General features: G+C 46.1%; 2 long non-coding RNA genes across 3 annotated transcripts in view; one reads left to right on the top strand and one right to left on the bottom strand.

Moving 5' to 3' along the window:
• Positions 1 to 5,832, bottom strand: part of LOC102039466 — a 39,168-nt gene that overhangs the window by 30,652 nt on the left and 2,684 nt on the right. The gene's annotated exons all lie outside the window — the stretch shown is intronic.
• On the top strand, positions 269 to 4,419 carry LOC115947786. 2 transcript variants are annotated; one of them, XR_004081644.1, is made up of 3 exons: positions 269 to 448; positions 1,900 to 2,012; positions 3,351 to 4,419. It is a non-coding gene; the product is annotated as an uncharacterized LOC115947786 (long non-coding RNA). The 2 variants fall into 2 exon arrangements; XR_004081645.1 differs by lacking the exons at positions 269 to 448; positions 3,351 to 4,419 and adding exons at positions 615 to 725; positions 2,933 to 3,137.

The following is a 5,832-nucleotide window of genomic DNA, read 5'->3' as shown; positions in this document are numbered from 1 at the left end:
CCAAACGGGAGACGATGCTGGAACAGGGTCTGCGTCATTTCGGGGCTGGGAGACGGCTCGGCTCCCCTCCGCCGCTTCCCTGTCTGCGGGCAGGGAGGACAGATACCCGCAGGCCAGGGCAGGGTGCGGGGCGCTGCGGGGTCGGAACCACCTCCGCCTGCCCTTCTCCGCAAGCCCCCGGGGCCAGGACGGGGAAGGAAAACCCCACGCTGGGAAAAGCGATAAGCCGCCTTCGGTCTGCCTAGCGATGCCAGAAAAGACAGGGGCAGGGAGAAAACTACGGGACTCGTCGGCCGCAAAGCAGTAGGCAGGACGGGTCACGAACAAGGGCCCGAGGCAGGGCCAGCTCCCGCGGGGGTAACAGGGTCCCGGGACGGCGAGGGTAGGAGGAATGATCGGCATTTATAACGCCGGGGAGGCTCACAGCCTTTCAAAGAGTTTCAGCTGGGTGAGTGGAAATGCCTTCTGCCCCTTACACATATGGAAGAACAGCGATCTTGGGGGGGAGGGGAGGGGTGGGGAAAAGCAAATTTTCTGCTGGACAGTGGATCTCTTTGAGCCTATTGTTATGTCCTGTGGCAGCAATTAAAAATAAACTTTCTTTCTGCAGAGAGGAAGTAGCAGAGACTGAGGGTCTGAAGCTAGCAAGTGGCCAGCAGCTACCCTGATGTTTTCTGGCCCAGCAAGGCGATGGCCTGGCCCTGTACTGAAAGACTGTGGGCACAGTATGCTGCATGTCTGAGACTTAATAACTGGCCTGGGAATACCTTTCCCTCTTTCAACTCTTCCCATCCAGTCCAACACAGTTTCCTTCTGAAGCTCATCCCCCCAAAAGCTTTCTAAATTCAGCTTCAAATACTCGTGTTCACATATTTTTAAATTTGTTTAAATTATTTTCATACCACCCCTGTGATCCCATGGTTAAAAAGCAAAGCTGCTCAGTGGCTTGAGACCACAGGTGCCATCATGGAGGTCCATAATGAGTATCAGTAAAAAGCAAGAGAGAATTAAGTCCCCAGGCCAGATTATAGTGCTGGTACACAACCATGTACAGCCTTGTCCAAGCCTTCCACAGCACCTGCCACAGCAAAGGTGTTGCTTGTAAAGTCCTGACAATATTGACCATAGTCATTATTGTTATGTGCATAAATATTTTAGCTTCTTTTATGACTCTGCGCATGTGTGTGTGGGCAATATGTGTGTGCGGGCAATATGTGTGTGCATGCTCATACAAACACATTTATATCTATGTATATATTCAATAGTGATGGGCCTGTTAAACTGAGCAGTGATTTCTCTCCTACAGATAGTTGTATAATACACACATAGTGATGATACCTAAGGTGTTTGGGGGTGGGGATGCATAATATCTTATAAATTTGAAGTTTTTATCAGGCAGAGCAGATTACTTTAAGCGTTCAATTTCTCAGCGATCCAATTTTATTAGGATTTACTATCATTTGTGCTGCACATCCCTGGGGAAATAATGCTTTGATTAATGTAATCCTGGGCTGGGATCCGCCACATGCCCCTCTCCCAAGAGAAGGGCCCTGTTTGACAAACAAAAATAGAGCAGCAACTATTGCAATCTGCACTCACCTTCCACAAGCACATAGACCCACATGCACACACAGGCACAAAATATAACCTTCTCCTCCCCCAACCCCAAATACAATAGCAGCATCTCAAAACAATGTGCACTTATTCATTTACACACAATGACTCTGATTCAATGTGGGCTGTACAGTCCAGCCCTCAAATGCATAGAGACGGCCCAAAAAGGATTCTGCCCTGTCCCCTGCTGAGAAGCTGAAGCATCTTTGGGAAGCTCAATGCTTCTCTGTGTTCCAGGCCCTCCTTAGGCTCCCAACATTTCTGCCTCTTTGTTTCCCACTCCAGGGCTTGCCACAAACCGATTTCTTCTCCTTCAGACCCAGGGGGCTGGAGAAGCTGTCCCTCCAAGGCTCCCTGGCATCTACTGGGGGGACATGTACCTCTCTAAACGGGCCCTGGTAAGTGAATCACAGCCAGGCACTCTGCTCAGCTCACAGGGAGAGTGGGGGGACCCAGAAAACAACGTCAAAGAGAAAGACTTGTCACATACATTTCTAAGGGGAAAAAAAGAAGTATTCCTCTGCCTTGAGGGTTGCTGGGGTTTGAGCATCTTTGTTCCAGCCACCACAACCACCTCCCCCCCCATGTCTCCCCCCCCTTCTGTTTGTGTCAAAGGCTGGCAGGAACAATAGCATTTAAACAGAAGTAAATATGCCCAGATCAGAGCCCAGCCCCAGAGAAAGGGAAAGCTTTCTTTATATCCCTAGGTGAACTGGCCGTTGTTCCTCCCATTCCTCCTTCTCCCCTCTCGCTCACAAAACAATGCCCATTCCCGGCAGCCCAAATAGCAGTTTAATGTTGAATTTCTTCCTTCCACCCTGCCGGAACAAAGCGGGTCCCACTGCGCCTGGGGAGGACATACAGTGTCACAGAAAGGGCTCTGGCAGCACTCGGGCCACCCTTTCCCAAGTCCGGAGTAATAAATCCAGCGGAAGAAGGAGGGGAGGGATCTACAGTCTGGAGATAAGGAGGGATGCGGTTTGCGCCAGGGTTTTCAATAAGCTGCTGCTCTCTCCTTCATGTTTACCCACTGACCCCCAATACGGTGACTCAGCGATTACAGAGCACTGGGTGTCTGCGTGTGTAAGGGTGTGAAGGGGAGCGGGGGGGATTTCCTCCCCCTTTTCCCTTTCTTTTCTTTCCTGATGAAAAACGTTGCAATTACATTTCTGCATGCTGATCAGAGTTCAAATAACAAGCCTTAAACGCGTTATCAGGCTCTTGTTAAAGAGGGAAGAGGGAAGTGAAGGGGGGAACAAATCCAGACGTATACGCCTGGATGTATGCATACCTATACAGATACATATTTAAATGACAGACTGCTACAAGAAGAGATGGGCTGTTGTTCGGACCGAGTGCCTTCAGCCCGGCAGATGAGGAAAGAGCCTCAACTTAAAACACCAACCAAACTACAGAGGAAAGCAAGACGCACAAATCACTCCAGGGAAAAGTTATTTAGAGGCAATCTCTAGATTTTCCCAGTGCAAACTGACTTTCCTATCGGGTTTGATCCAGTTTTCCTGCTCCTCTTCTCCCTCCCACCCCGGGGGGGATCCATCCCTATTTTCGCGTTTTCCTTCTCAGAAGTGGCTCCTGCCGCCCCGCACTGCTGCCCCCCTAACTCCTGGCAGGCAGCAAGAAATTGTTTCAGAAGTCGGGTGGTGGGGCTGAATTTAGAGAGGGGAGGAGGGAATAAATGCAAGGAGATGATGAATAACTTTAACTTTTGACTGTAGGAGTCATGATGGACTTGAGCGAAGCTGCGGGGAAATATGTCATTTAATCCCAGGGCTACTGAAGTCCCTTTTATCAAGCGTCGTGATGCTGGAATTATACTGCTGTAAAAGCGACTGAGTACTTAAAAGTATCCAACATCAGGCAAATGTATAGATTGGAGGAATGGGTGTAAAATGAAGGCACGTACAAACTAATCACAGGAGCGTGAAAACCCCAAGAGGATTAGATAAATATAAATAGATGTGCATTAAAAAAAAAAAAAAGCACGATAAAACTCTAGCTGCTGTATTCACACAAGGAGAACAGACAGCGTGTGCATGTTTGTGTGCAATGCCAAAAAGAGCAGCCTTAAGGTTGACCTACTGCAATCTGCACTGAGCTCCTCAGACAATAGACAAGTTCAAATGTCAAAAAATCTAATAATAATAACCAGAGCTGCCAAACTGCACGAACTGTTTTCTGGTGTATCACAATTATTCACCCTCATATCCACTAAAAGACTTCCAGTCCTTATGCGTGTAAAAGAAAATCTATGTAATGCATATGGATTTTTTTTTATCACATGTGAAACGCCATTGAGATGGCAAGCACGCAAATCGGAATGATATCATGTCTAATAAAAGCAGGGCTAAGGTTTTCACAGTCTCTTTTGAAAGACTCCAACTTGTAAATCCCCTTTTAATGTCGCTACATGCACAATTATTCTTATTAATAAAAATCTACATGTTCAAGGGCCTGGATTGAAACTATGTATCCCTCTGATTTTAACATCGGTGGGAGCATTAGGTTTCCCTCATATGTAATGTGTCTACGTTGAGCTCAAGTCAACAGATAGATTGTTCCATTCATTTGGCAACTCTCATTACAGTCCATGTGAGGTGAACCCTGAGCAAGACACGTTGGGTAATATCAAAATTATGCAGCTGGGAAATAAAGGAATCTTGCTTTGCATGTGCAGTTCTGTATTATTGTTCTAATTTATTACAGAACCCGAAATGCTTTGTTATGCTCAAAACAATAAATAAGGCTCTGAGTGAAGCCTTCAGAATAAAAGGTATGGATAAATGATCCGCCTGCCTATTGTGTTTATCGTTATTATCGTCAGCCTTTAAAAGTAATCTGTGTATTTTCCTGTTTTCTCCAGATTGGTTAGTGTAATATCCCTAGTGCAGCTATCAACGTGGTCATAAGAACTATGAACTACAGTGTGGGTAAGCTTGAAAAACCCAGAGCAGATCGCATTAGCCAAGAACGCTACATATCTGGAAGCCAGTCAACTTCACGTTTGCAGCTGACTGCTGTATTATGCACGAATGTGTTTTACATATAGCAGACTGTATACGGAATATGTCTTTATGTTTAACATTTTAATTTGTAAATGCTAATTAGGCAGTTGGTCTCCACGGTTATATTAGTACATACCTAATCATTTCCCACTATAAGTAAATGAATACTAAATACGGTAAACACTTTCTTTTCACTATTTCCACGACAGTATCTTTTCTACATCCATTTTCCAAAGGCTTCCATTAGGACAAAATAGGCATTTATTTTAAAAAGGGGAAGGAAAAAAATGCACTCTGTAGCACTCTTACAATTGGGGTGCCACGGCAGGCATGGAGCCGGCAATCCTGGCCAGACCGGACTCTTCCAAAGGCAGCCAGAAAAGTTTACTTTTGCCGAATTAACTTGTTGCTCGTTTTAGCGTTAGTTTTTCTCTCGCTTGCGGTACCTAGTCGCCTGCTGCTGCTAACTGGCGCAGACACACAGGAAAGGAGCTGCGCTTCTAAATCCTGTTTTGTTTAAAATATAACGCAGGTTATGCTTGGAGGATTGGGGGAAGGGGGGGCAGAGGAAAGCTGGGGGAAATCCGCTCAATCCCGACCCCGGGATGATGAACTTTGCTGGGGTCTTTCAACTCCAAAACCCGCCCGCATCACAGGCGAGGGAAATGTTCACTAAACTGCAAATCTCAAGAAAACGACCACGTTTCTGAGGAGGATTGAGCTCTGGAAATATGTTTTAATAGTCTGGAATATTCCTAGCGCTCATTGCGCCAAAAGCGGTAGGTGGAAAGTTTTGTTCATGTAAATATCTCAACCATTTTACCTCACGGTCAATACACACAGAGACTTGACTCCGTTTTCCAAATGAAGCCCCACGAACACTTTCAATGAAAAGTGTAATTTCTTGTAGGTCGTTTTCTGTCTTTGATTACTTTTCTTTCTCTGTCTCTGTCTCCGTTTCCCTCTCTTTTTTTTTTTTTTTTTTTTTTTTTTTTGCTATGCATGTGTTAGGCTTTTAGGCGGGGAGTTCATCTTGCCAGGTTCTATCATATTTATGGGCTGTGTGATTTCCAGGGTTCCAATTGGTCTTTCCTTTATGGAGGCAAGAAATAAAACTTTCCTTGTAGCACGGAAACTGCTGAGGCTCCACCACGGGGAAACAAAGTGGCTCCAACCTCCCGCCCCCCCGGGCACC

Source organism: Geospiza fortis, unplaced genomic scaffold, assembly GCF_000277835.1.
Source record: "Geospiza fortis unplaced genomic scaffold, GeoFor_1.0 scaffold192, whole genome shotgun sequence".
Classification (NCBI taxonomy): Eukaryota; Metazoa; Chordata; class Aves; order Passeriformes; family Thraupidae; genus Geospiza; species Geospiza fortis.
This window is presented reverse-complemented; position numbering and strand designations above follow the sequence as displayed.